Here is a 14,837-nt window from a genome sequence, read left to right on the forward strand (position 1 = left end):
AGGACACGAGGCGACCATTCTCCGCTGAGCATCAACGGCTCCTCTGTGGGAATTGTCGAAAGCATCAAATTCCTGGGTGTCCACCTAGAGAAGGACCTCAGCTGGTCCCTCAACACCAGTTCCCTACACAAGAAAGCCCAACAGCGTCTCTTCTTTCTGAGAAGACTGAGAAAGGCCCAGCTTCCACAACTGATCCTGACCACCTTCTATAGAGGAACTATCGAGAGCATCCTGAGCGGCTGCATCACTGTCTGGTTTGGGAATTGTGCCATATCGGACCGCAAAACCCTACAACGGATAGTGAGGACAGCGGAGAAGATCATCGGGGTCTCTCTCCCCTCTATTTAAGACATCTACACCACACGCTGCATCCGCAAAGCCACCAGCATTGTGGCTGATCGGACACACCCCTCTCACACACACTTCACACTCCTGCCATCTGGAAAAAGGTACCGAAGCATTCGGGCACACACATCCAGACTGTGCAACAGCTTTTTTCCACAAGCCATCGGACTCCTCAACAAAAAGAGACTGGACTGATAAACACACACACACACACACACACACACAGACACACTAACACAAACATTATCACACAGCTTAACTCAACTACCTCAAAATATTGGGACTGGACTGACTAATCAACACAAGTGCAGACACACTGACCTACACCACCAAATTATCGTACACACCAACCTGTAAATGCTTCACTGTTTATCTTTTGCACAATGATCATTACTGGACAAATTTTTGCACTAACTCCTCAATTCCTGCTGCTGTTGTTAAAGAATGTTTACGTTTACCCACTACCTCAACACCATATTTTATGTTCTGTTATGTCGTGGTTGCGCACTGTCACTTTGTTGTTGCTCTTGTTTGCACATTTGCACGTGCACTTTATGTTGTCTATAAAAATAGTTATACTTAGCTAGTTAGTTTTTGTTAATTTATGTTGTAATTTATGTTAGGTCTCCCTGTCCTGTCTCTGCTAGCCAGTTAACTAGGCCTCTTAGTTAGCTAGTTTAGTGTCTCTGTTAATTTATGTTGTAAATTTATGTTGCATGTAGCACCTTAGTCCTGGAGGAACGTTGTTTCGTTTCACTGTGTACTAACTGTATATGGTTGTAATGACAATAAAGCCTACTTGAACTTGAACTTGAACTTGATGTGCCTAACTTTTTTCAGCAGAGCCTCTGTTTCATTGAATAATCTATGACTTTTCATGAATATGTAAGACACATTCACACCTGGCTCAGGTTACATCAGGTTTCACCTGGTCTCCTATTGTCTCAACAGTTCACACCTACACACTCAGATTCCTCACACAAACAGAGCTTCTTTTGAGATAAAAAGAAAGCATTGTTTCTGAAATATTAATTGAAATACAACTCTTATGTACACAAAAAAAAACAGCACAAAAAATATATGTTATAGTATATTATGACTGAAATAAACGCTGCATATCGGCAGGTTTTTTTTAATCGAGTATATATCTGTGTTTGTTGTATTTCTAGGGGTTTATGTGAGGAGAAACTGCCTTTTAAAAGAAATCGTTTATAAATCTATATATTGGCATGTGCATTCATCTGCCTTTTGATCAAAACTTTGCAAAGTTAAAGAGTGCGCGCTGCGGGCTCACACGAACATTTTACTAAAAAGGCTTATTTACAACCATATTTCAGCCATTCACAGACACCATGCATTGTGTTATGTTATTGTTTGTGATCTAAGTATTTTATGAATGAAATAAAGCTGCTGATTTTAGTGCACACTTTCACTTTTCATCTCTCCTTTGATTAAAACGCTTCTGATATGAGCCGATACGAGCAGCTTTTGTTTCAGTCATAATATACACAGATCACAAAGGGGACAACTTTTGCAAAGCAGACAAAATGTAAAATTAGTACCACAGAAAACCAAGAGAACACAAATATATACTTGCTGAATAAACACTGCATTTTTAACAGTAAGAGCATGCGATGTGAGCAGCTTTATTTCAGTCTTTCCAGCCATTCGTGGTCAAATAATCATTCAGCGCTGGACAACAGTCAAAAAGCATGATTATTGTTATTCTGATTATTATTATCATGTCTTTTGTGGTTTGTGTCCAGTGTTGAATGATTATTTGAAACTGAAGTGCTTTGTGTGGATTCATGCCACGAGTCATTTTATCATGGAGAGATTCTTACCTGCGTATATAAATATTTACGTAAAAATTATTCGGGGGGCAGGGATCCAACACGTGAGACATGCGTCCTTTTAAAATTTAAAAAATTCATTTAATAACAAACATTCATTTGGCAAAAAACTTTTTGGAAAGAAAACCGCTTATTGTTTATGTACATATGTTTTTCTGGGTTGCTACAATATAATTTCATACACAAAAACACATGCAAAGAAAAAATTGGCATCGTCGACGATGCCGTCGACCCCTAAGTGTTTTAACCCATTGAGGACACAGCTTTAGTCACTTGTTTGAAAAGCATGAATGCATCAGCAGTCCATCCAGCAGCAGTAACACTGCAGAGAACAGAGAGGATTCAGGCCGTGCTATACAAAATGTGTCCACTAGATGTCAGTACAATCAATCCCTTAAATGAAGCTTCATGAAATGAACTTTTTGGGGAAACTGTTGGCTGGAAGCCTTGGCACCTAAATGAGGCTTTATTTTGCCATCACTACACCACACACTTACACACACACACACTGTACAAGTTCCTGAAATTGGAGAGACAGTTGGACTCAAAAACCCAGACAATAAGGCAGGTGATGAGAACCAGGTGTGTTATTAATTGGATGAGCTGCATAAGCTTTTAGTGGCTCCATCTAGTGCAGGGACGGATTATGGGTTGTGTGGACCCCTGGGCAAAATTTTCGCGAGGGCCCCCCCCCCCCAAAAAAAAAAACAAAAAAAAAACGCCAGCATTGTCTGGGATGGCTAGTTGCTACATCATCATGCCACTTGTGGGTCCAAACTAGTGCAGCGTATGTGTCCCGTGTTGTAAAAGCAGAATGATGTTGACAAAACTATCTTTTGCCGCTTTTTACCTCGGAAAAAGTGAAAAGAAGGTGGCTTAAGTTGATACAGTAAGTTGGATCTCAAATTATAATCAGTACAGCCTAATGCCATTACCTCACGTTAATGTTAGCACCAGGTTACCCATCTCTGTTTATAGAGACAGGTAGCAACGTAGCACAACCAGATTGTACCATAACAAACATTATTTGTTTAAATTATCCAGAATGTGCTAGTTCGAAATGTTGTGGAGAAATGTTGTGGAGAAGTGCGCTCATGTAGTTGAGAGGTGGCCGGGCGTTAGCTTGCCAGATGCAAGTTGACATGTATAAATCTGCAGTGAATTTTCAGTTGGATTTTGAAAAGTGCTCACAACACCTGATTGGCTGACTGGAGGAAACATAACAATTTTGCAACACTCTGAGTGAGAGAGTGGGGGAGGGGTAGCAACTGTCTACTACAGCATGCTGTCTGCTGTTCTAGCATCGAGTGAAATAACCATCAGACAGAAGTCAGAAATATTAGAACTTGTCCAGTTTTAATCAACAATGCAAACTGATCATGCAGTTTGAATGTCATACAATTCATGCTCTAAATCAAAGCACTTTTGCTAATCATCCCATTTCTATTCAGCAGCCTGGTTATTACCATGGGAAAAGATAGGTCTCTCCCCATGATTTACGCATTGCAAGTTTTCCAATGTAAATAAAACTGTTATTAACACCAACTTTTTCAAGTTAATTCAAATATTTATTATTTGGAGTGTCATTATTGATGTCACGTACATTCACATCAGAAGAGACCAGAGCGACGAAAGTCATTATTTCTCTATGGAGAGTCGGCGAATTGGCCGAACAAAGCAAATTCACTGGCAGCGAAACTAATTGGGCGACCAGAGCGAAAAAGAGAAGTTAAAAGTCAGTTAACCTTATGTAATGAGTTATGACGCGGTTCGGTGAAAACCAATTCTAATATATAGATTTACCAACGCCCCACGGTAACAGGCTAAATCAAACATTCCAATGAGCGAACAAAGTGAATAAAGCAAATTCAACAACGAAGCTTCTTCAACGACCTTGGCGACGTGTTCGCTTTGGTCTCTCCTGGTGTGAACGTACAGTGAGAGCCATGTTGGGGCACGGTTAGTGATCACACTACATGTGTACCGTGAGCAGCTGAACCATGCCAGAATCCACCTGTGTACCATATCCCCGTACAAAACGGAGTGATCAGGGGGTGTAGTGGTAAAATAAGAGGTGGGTGAACTACGAATTCTGTGATCACATTTTGTGCATAAACTATACTATGATGTGCATTTAGATCAATTGAGAAGTGGGTAAACTCTAATTCTGATAAACCGTGTTTACTTGCGTTTAGCCTCCACTACAGCCCTGGGAGTGATTACACTGGTCAAACTCTTACACTGCTACAATGGTCTGAGGGCCACTCAGCGGGCAGGTTTACCGCCTCCATTCCACCATGCTACCGCTCCCTAGTCAGAGGGCCTTCTGTAAGGCTGTTAACACGCCCCCCTCCCCTCCCCCCAGAAGCCAGGGGCCCCATGGTAGGGGCCCTTGTAATCAGATGGCCCTCTAACGGTACACTACACCCTTCTCCCTAGGGCGTCCTAGTAGGGCCCTCATAATCAGAGGGCCCTCTGAAAGCCCCCAAAGCCCCCATCTTCCCTAGGACCCCCTGGTAGCCAGAAGCCAGGACCATAATAGGAGGGCCTAAGAGGGCCTTCTAAAAGTAGGCTCCCATGCACCCATTTCCCTTTAAAGTTCCTATAGCAGGGCCGGGCACCCCCCACCACCATCACCACCACCACCACAACCACCACAACTCAAGGGCCCTTGGCAGCCAAACGCTCTCCCTATAGGGTCAGGGGCCCTTGTAGGCAGAGGATCAAAAAATGTAGGCACTCTAAAATAGACAAACGGAAATACATTATTGATAAGCGTTGCGAATTGTTTTGGGCTAGGGGCCCCACGGGCCCCCTGCACCCCAAGGGGCCCCTGGGCAGCGGCCCCGCTGGCCCGGTCCGTAATCCGTCCCTGATCTAGTGGGGGAAACTGGAACAATATAAAACCTGAAAGCCTCATAGAAAACAGATATCAACACTGCTTCCATTTTCCTGCATGAAGCCTAGAATGGACTCACACACTCCTGCACATCTGTACCTCTGTACTCATCATCTCTTTACTCACACAGTTCAGTGACTTTTGTTGGCCATTTCATTTCCTGTTTCCTGATTTTTTGAAGACACTCTAGCTCTATATCGGTTTCTTGTATGTGCTTAAGATTTTTGCACAGTACTGTAGATCCCTTTAACCCAGTTACAGGGTAACTATGAACAGCATGCAATTAATCTCAAATAAATATTTAAACAGCTTCTGTCATCTACAATATTTAACATTTTAATGACTGACTTGGCAGACATCTCGATAGAACCTCAGGTTCATGAAGCAGAGCTGCAGTTTCTCTAATGTTTATTCTCTAATTGTTATTTACTTTAATATAGTTTAATGGTTGCAGTACTTTTGTTCACCTAACAATTGGGTACACACAGGATTCTTTTAAGATCACTGAACCACACTTGTGTGCTAATGTCATGCATTATGCAAATGTATTTTTTTTATTATTATTACAACAATCGAAAACAATACTTTTGTCATTTATATGCCAATATGAGTATTTAGCCGAATAGCGCACTAATATAAAGAAGAAAAAAAGTTAGTATCTAGAAACCCAAATGTGGAAAACTTTTGCTTGAAGTGTCCAAGCATCTGTGTATTTTATGTGCTTTATGGTATTTATTTTTATAATTATATATTTTTATTTCTATTATTACACATATGTAAATCTTGAAACATTGCTTCAATAAATCTTGAAATACTCCATCTCTGCACATCAGTAGATTAGATGCTCGTTAAAGTCCAGAAGCAATAAATACAAATATAACATTGCTGTCCTAAAATAATGATGTATACAATCCACCAATGTATTATTATTGTTTCTCATAACATCATTACAACTATTAGGCTTTCACATGCTGATTTTAAGATAAATGAATATATTTACAGCACTGGTGATTTCTGTCACATAAAATATTAGACGTGTTGACGTTTTTGATGCCTACTAAAATTAAGACAATGTTAAAAGCTATAACTGGCTAAATATGAGTAAAAACAAACATCTCAGTAAAGCTCCTTTGAAAAGGGAAAATACTTATGGATGAGACAGTTGATGAGACTCTGAGAACTCCAACAAAAAAAAAGCAGCATTTAAAAAAAAAAACGCCAAGAGTCCTACCTAAATAACGACCTCATCACAACTGGGAATTTACACACTCCAAGCCCGCTCTGTATAAAAGATGCGACCTTACGTATGTTTAAGACAACTTCGGCTCTGCCGACTTTCTGGACTAGTAACAATATCTTGAGATCACCACAAAACCACTGAATAAACTCTGCTTCCATTTCCATTTCCAGTATCTTTATTATTTTAATCTTTCTTCACTCTTAGACAGGAATGTTACATCACAGGGAACCACGCTCAGGACTCACACTGATTTTGTTATCATATGCTGTATTTATTATGCACTTTATTATGCTTTATCAAAACTATTTGACATAAAACTGGTCTGTGGTGCTAAAAAAGTTGGAGGCTGCTGTTCTATCAGATGCTCGAAACAGAGACTGTTGAGACGCTCATTGTTTCTACAAATTCAGTATTTTTAAATATATCAGAAAGTATACAGTATATTGCACAGAGTCATGCTGACTTATTCTGACCTGTTCTGGTTCTGCTGCTCATCTTAAGTCTTAAGCTGGTTTTCAGGTACCAGAATTTTTTTTATTTTCTAATTCATAATTTTAGCTCTAAACATTTCTGTGTGTTTGAGAGTCATATAGTTTGAGCTGGTGTCCTCACTGGCTTGAGTTTACAAGGGGGGCCAGCGGTGGACATGCCCTGTGTGTGTGTGTGTGTGTGTGTGTGGACGCATGTATGCTTCTCTTGTAGGTAGTGGAGTGTTTAATTGTAGAGCTGGTGTGTGTCTCTCTCCACTGCTTACTCTTTGTACTATTTGGTTTGAGAATTATTTTTTTATTTGCATTTAATAACTTATACATATTTTACTCTTATGTTGTCGATATTAACTAATTCTGTACAGTTTTGTTTAATTTCCTATCTACAATAAATAATTATCTTGGCTCGTAATTGGGCTTCCTGATTATATGATTATAGTGGAATTATCACAATCATGATGTCATGATCCATCCTGGTGCGGAGAGGATTCACTCTTACCGCTGTGAAGTGACAACACAACCCAAAGTGTTTTCTGTGTAAGAAAACTAAAGTTACAGCTTTACCACTGACAGTTCCAGAGTACAAGCTTACTTTTAATATATGACGCTAATCTGAACCATACCAACTCTTTTGCACAGAAATGTCTGCAGGAACAACAGATCTGGGAACATTACTTAAAGTCTTCAACTAGTTCTCGTTACGTTTACAATTACACTGATCTATAAAAGTGTGAATTACTGCATCTCCACATAGAAACCCTTTTTGCGTTGTTAAACTGAACACTTACTCGTGTGTGGAGCCGTGTCTGGGTCTCGCTTTTTGTCCCTGGCATCAGGGTTGGGTTAGTCCCTCTTAATTAAATGTGCTGCTGCCAGTAAAGGAAGTTAGACATTACAAAGCGTCAAAACTGTCTACTTGTAGTCAAAGTGTGAAGACATTTAAGCTGCACATTCCAAAAGTCTAGCAGTTAAATGAAGAACAAAATAACATTGTTGTTTTATAATGGTGCATATTGCACAAATTAATCCTATTTTTGCTCCTTAAGATATAAAAAAACAAAAAACAAAACCTGTTAGTCTTTTCACCTGCTGCTTTTAAGATAAATTTATTTACAGCACTGTTGATTTCTGTCAAATTGAAATTATTATTATAATTATTTATAGAAGCTTTTCTGCAGCTTTAATGTGCAGAATGCGCGTATGTTGAACACAAAAGAGCCAGTGAAACACAAAAGAGCCAGTGATCTAAGATCAGTTGAAACACAAAAGAGCCAGTGATCTAAGATCAGTGTTAACCACTGCTCTCTTTCACACATCAGTATGTAATAAAATAGCTCACAGCAACGGCATACAAGGATGTACATCACACATGGACATGCTGTCTCACACATGGGTATACTAAAGATATTCATTTAATATTTACTTTGTAACTGAGAATTTTACTTTTGCCTGGTTTTTCCTGTTAACTTTGAAAGAACGAGAAAAGAAAATAACTTGTAAATGGAGCAATAAAGGTTTAAAAAGATTGTGTCATTTTATGAAAAAAAAAACCCCACAAATTTCTGTGGATAAAGAGGGGTACGCAGTGTGTGGCTAGTGTATGGTGGTAACAGTATGTCGTGTTAATGAAGTGATGAAGTCCTGGAACTCAGGTGTGCATGTGACAGGTTAAAATGTGTTTATATTTTGTTACAAATTATAGAGGCGCTGTGACGTGCGTTTGTCCGGCTGCGCGTTTATACGGCATCAAAAAAACGTTGCATGCAGCTTTTTCTTGGCGTTCAAATCCCAAAGAACGCAAGGAAAACGCTTCTAGTTCGTTTTCTTCATGTTCATTTTACGCTTCGGAGGACCTGATATATCCCATGATCCTACATGCTATACATAGGGAAATGCGGAAAAAGGCAAAATAAAATAAAATAAATTGTTGAAAAACATACGCGGAAATTTCATAAACCACAAAAAAAACTTCCTTTAATCCGACGTTGTGCAGTCAGAGAATGAACCCGGTAGCGGCGCGCTTTCATATCCAGTTCCCGACACACTGCCCCCACAGGTTAACACACAAACTACAATTTGGGCTGCAGGCTGACGTTAGACAGAGACAAACGAACGCCAGTGTAGAAGTCAATCGATCGCCACTACAAAACGCAACATAAACGTCTAGGATGTTCAGAGCACGTTCGTTTATCCAAAAATTTAACGCCCGTGTAAACAAGGCCTTAAAGACTGTGATAAGTTTTATCAGAGATCTACAAACTTGTCTCAATCTGTTAGCCTGGGATCGATTGCTTTGGCCTTCTCTCACATACCTTGGGGAAATTCCACTATTTTCCTCTGAAAAAATGTGAATTGTGCTTATTGACGATAACTATAATATCTCAGGGAAATATAGTGTGTATGTGAGTATGTATTCTCCTACAACAATTGTAACCCTGTTAATTGCATTTTTGTGGATTGTTATATTTTTGAATATTCATTGCAGTAAACCTACTGTTGAGGAAACATCACATATCACTCTTGTGATTATTTCTTCCCATTTTTTGGGGGCGCAACATTTACACTCAAATAATTTAATATGAATATGCTCAATTGACATGTAGACCTGCGTACGACTATACTGTCAGCAACTCAGGCAATTCTGGTAGACCCTCTTTTTGTCTCCGTAAAAAGAGAAGAAGGCAAGGACATATTCATCTTTCTCTCTCTAGTCATGCTGTTGTATCTGGTCTGGTTATTATCTGCACTCAATGCACTGAATTCTGAACATCTCAGTAACTCTATCCAGTCATCACTGTGAAACTCCTCCCTTTGCACTAATACATGCGGTGATGGGCGGAGCTTTGGGCTGGTATTTAACGAACTTACCTGCAGATCTGAATCATGTCACCTGTTCTTCCTCTGCACTATGATGACTGCATGAGCCAAACTCAGTAAAGTTTATGACCAGATTTATGAAAATACTTTCTTCTTAATCATCTGTATATGTCGATAGTAAAGCTCATTCCTATCTGTGCTCATTTGCATTAAGTGATGGCCATAAGACTCCACAAAAGATTAAGTGCACAAATGTTTACTGGCCCCTGAGTTGTGCAGTGGTAAAGTGCTGTAGAGAGAGTGAAATTGGCTGAGCTCTCTCAGCGGGGTGGGATGGGAGGCACTTAATGCTCTCACATTAATTACGGCTTCAGGACCAATCAGGGGCGTCTGTGAACTCAGGCAAGCAGAAGGGGAGGATAGCACTGTCCTCTAAGTGTGTTATGCCTGCCCCTAATGGTGCATCAGTGAGCAGTTTAAAAATAAATGCGGTCCGTGACATCACGTGGTTTGGAGAAACATGTGATAGGGTTCGGCCGTTCCGACTGAATGGTTGTTATAGCCTTAATGTGGGAGCTCCTAGTGACGGGGAGGAATTGGACACGGCTAAATTAGGAAGAAAACAAATCAGGAAAATAATAAAAAATACATTATATATATATATATATATATATATATATATATATATATACTTTTTAATGACTGAACACTGAGGCTGTTAACATGAATTATTAGCTCAAAACAATCAGAAAATAAACTGTTGCTAATGAAAACCACCTTTTCTCCACTTGTTTTGTTTGTTAGTAATGACAATTGGAAGACCTGCACTAGACTCGCTCCACCAGAGTGTTATTTTTAGAGTATTATAGTGAGTATGAGCAATATAGAGTATGTGCAATTTTCATATGTCATTTAGAGGGGTTGGACAATGAGACTGAAACGTCTGGTTTTAGACCACAATAATTCATTAGTATGGTGTAGGGCCTCCTTTTGCAGCCAATACAGCATCAATTTGTCTTGGGAATGACAGATACAAGTCCTGCACAGTGGCCAGAGGGATTTTAAGCCATTCTTCTTGCAGAATAGTGGCCAGGTCACTATGTGATGCTGGTGGAGGGAAACGTTTCCTGACTCGCTTCTCCAATCCCCATATTTCCATATTTCCATATAACAATATTTTTGTTGTTAAACATAAAGAATATTGAATTGGAATTAGTGATAATTGTAGTTCTTAAAACTAATCAGTATAATTACTGCATTACCAAATATTTTGATAAAAATGCAAAAAAAAATATTAAGTGCCTGTTAAAAATATAATTCAGTTAGTAAAATTCTATTTGTGAAATAAACTTAAATTATAGTGTAAATTTAAGACTAGATCAATAGTTTTTTTTTTAGGCATTTATTTTGATTTGTCTAATTTAAACAATCATGTATGTGATTTTTAGAGATTTTAATAAGGCAGTGGTTCTCAAAGTGTGGGGCGCGCCCCACTAGTGGGGAATACAGACATGACAGGTGGGTCGCGATAAACGGGAGGAAATTAGTGGAAAATAATAGGAAAGTACCTATTCTAATTCATGCTTTTCTTTATTGACAATAAAGATCGGACACTCGAAACTAAACAATCACATGCAAAGAAATGGATCATTAATACAAGTAAATTAAAATAACATCAGAGAAAAAGTGTACCCATAGTGCAACAATAACGGTTTAACGTCGACATGTTAATTGCAGAGGAACAATATACAAGGAAACATTCGGTATTATATATGTAATTTTATTTATTCCAATGTGTATGCTGATGTTTCTGTATTTTTGTTAAAAAATAATATTTAATCAGGCAGTACTAGTCTGGCATTTCTAGTTTCCAGTGTAACAAAGTTGCTTTTTGATCCTTCAGGCGCTGAACAGAAGGGAAGATCAATATCGTTCTACACTTTTTGTTGGTGTGCGGCATTTTGCGATGATCCCTAAATCATTTGTTGCGCCGTAGAGAATAATGGTGTTTATGCTTTTAAACATGTATAATTTAAGGCGGATGTAGCTTAAAGACAATGTAGAGAGGAAATATATGTGGGTATCTTATTTGCAGGTTTATTTACGCAGCTATTGAATTCGGAGATGCGAATATAAAACTAACTTTACCGCGGACACAAACCGGGTAGGTACCATACTGTATGTAGTGATCATAATAACGTCAATGGATACATTTGTTACATGGACCACAAAAAATCAGCCTAATCAACCAAAAAGCCAGCCGAAAGGAAAACATGAAGCAGCCTATGTTGCGCTTGGATTCATGGTGGGGATGGTGGGGGCAGAGGAGAGACCCGTATGTGTTTTGTGTCTTAAACCGCTGGCAGCAAACAGCATGAGACCGAACAAAGTAGGAAGACACTTAGAGACAACACACCCCAGTCACGTTAATAAGCCACTCGACTTCTTTAAAAAAAAGCTTTAGATAAGTGACGAAGTGAGTCTGTTATAACAATTGCACGTGTATTTTATCTGTTTTGAACTTGGTGTTATTTGATCTTATTGGCGTAGAAATTGATATTTCAATAAATAGTACACTTGGCCGATTTTGTTATCATTTTGTTGACAAGTGGGGCTTGAAAATTCGCCCACCCCTTTAAGTGGGGAATGACAGAAAATGTTTAAGAACCACTGTATTAAGGTAACATAACCTTTTTATTTTTGTGAAATTTACAAGGCCACAGAATCATTTTTTAGAGAGTAGACACAACTTAGAGATGTGTGCCTTGGCTGCATGATGTTATCCTAATCAGACTGCTTCAATCACAGCTGTTTAAAGCCTCTATAATAGAGCTGGGTAGGACTGTCATAATCTCATCAAAATGACTTTGAAAAAAGGAACTGGAGAGAGGATGAGAGCGTTTGCATTTTGAATGTGTGTGCCATGGATGATGCCCACAACTCCATGAAACTTGTTTTTAGTTTCCATGCACACAGAGACGGGAATCGAACCTGGACCCTGGAAGTGCAAGGCGACAGAGCTCACCCTGAATATACTGTGGACTTTTTATTTTTTATATTACAAGACGATGATGCCAGGATTCATCGGGCTTGTGAAAGAGTGGTTCAGGGTGCATGAGACATCATTTTAATACCTGGATTGGCCACGACAAAGTTCAGACCTTAACCCCGTTAAAAATCTTTGGCATGAGAAGGGTTATGGAAATGATAACACTGTTGTAATCAAAGCAAAAGACGGTCCAATAAAATATTATAGTATTGCCCAAGCATGCACATGTCTTTATATATCTTTATATCACGGCACATTATACCGGATAGTAATGATTCAACTCAAATATGTTCAGTTCAAAACTGGAGTAAAAATTCAACACCAGCTGCTTACAGTTAAAACCTGTTTCATAAACAGTCACTACTTGTCCATGTCCAGAAATCGCTGTAATCCTGTGGGAAAACTTGTGTGTTTTCTTGTGTGTGTGTGTGTGTGTGTGTGTGTGAAGCGTTCAGGTCCACTACAGAGTGCAGAGACTTGTGACTGGGAGCTCAGAGCCAAATACAATGAAATAATTAAGTAACAAGTTACATTTGTTTTCCTCTAACAGTGTCTACATTCTCACAGATTTCCACCATCATCTCCATCACTGTAATAAAAGACTGAATTACTGCACCTCTGCATTTTCTAACACTTTCACCCAAGCAAATTTAAACATTCTGTACCTGTGTGTTGAGCTTCTAGGCGCGTCTCAGCGTCTTCCTCCTCTGTGTCAGGGTCATGACTTTCATCATTGTCTGAAATCTTGTAGATAACTTTCACCATCTCATCCTGCTCAGGAGAACACCAGAACATCTTTACTCTATAAAAGTCTCACTAAAACATTAAATGATTGTCTCTGTGTGGACATGACTGACAGGCTGAGCTTCTGTACTCTGTATAGAGAATTAAATGAGCTGCTGCCAGTAAATGCAGTTAGAGGAAGTTACATGTCAGTGGCTTATAGTCAGTGTGAAGACATTTGAGCTGCAAAACTCACGCATACCTCAGATGTGCAATTTTACAATTGTGTTATAATTATGTATGCTTTGCACCAAGGCATTACATTTTGTTTAATAGAATGTCATTCCACAAAGCTGTTAGACGTTTCTTTTTTTTTTTTTTGCCTGATACTTTTAAGTTCCACTGATCTAAGATCAGCATTAACCATGCTCTCTTTCACACGTCAGAACTGTATGTGAAAAAATAGCTCACAGCAACAACCACATGCACAAATGATGCACACACTCACACACACAGGCATGCAAAGGGGGCAGGACTTTTATTTTATATAAACTTTGTAACAGTAAATTTCGCCTTATCTGAGAGTCCTCAGGACTGATCTGTGTTGTGGGTTTGTAATAATGGAGTTTGTGTTTTGTGGTTTTTATGACCATTGCAAGCTGTGTGTTCGTTTTTTATTATTAACTTCATTAGAGTGAGATGCAGGAAGCTGCAGAGAAACTTACTGTTTTAAATGACTAAATGTCCAAAAATATGTGGACACCTGCCCATCATGCCCATATGTGTTTTATTCTCTACGTAAACATTACTCTGTTACTCTGTGTTCTCCCCGTGCGTCTTTCCATTGGGTTCTCCGATTTCCTTCCTCAGTAGTAAGACCTGCAGATCATGCTGATTGGCTTTCCCAAATTGCCTGTAGTGTGTGAATGTGTGCGTGCCCTGCGATGAATTGGCACCCCATCCAGGGTGTACCCCACCTCATGCCCTAAGTCTCCTGGAATGGGCTCCAGCTCCCCAGGATAAAGTGGTATAGATGATGAGTGTGTGAGTGAGTTTTAATTTAAGTGATCAATGGTTTGGAAAACATGACAAAGTAGACCAGACCACTATGGCTGTCCTCTGTGCACTCTCCTTGCCTCTCGTTTCTAATTGAATGTTCAATGACCAGTACTCAGCAAAAGGTAATACTGCTAGTTGTAGTTTGAAGCTTTTATCATGTATCACTATGGCACATGAGGAATAGTGGCAAGTTTTTCAAAGGTTTTGATGTATTTTAAACCAGATGTCCGCACCAGTACAGTATCCCTGAAGCTGGGTAGTGGTATCAACATAACATTCTCAAATCTAGACAATGAGGTAAGCACCATATCATTGAAGTCAGGCAGTGAAAAAAGCACAATGTTCTCAAAGCTAGCCAATGGAG

Source organism: Clarias gariepinus, chromosome 20 (genome assembly GCF_024256425.1).
Source record: "Clarias gariepinus isolate MV-2021 ecotype Netherlands chromosome 20, CGAR_prim_01v2, whole genome shotgun sequence".
NCBI classification, from domain to species: Eukaryota; Metazoa; Chordata; class Actinopteri; order Siluriformes; family Clariidae; genus Clarias; species Clarias gariepinus.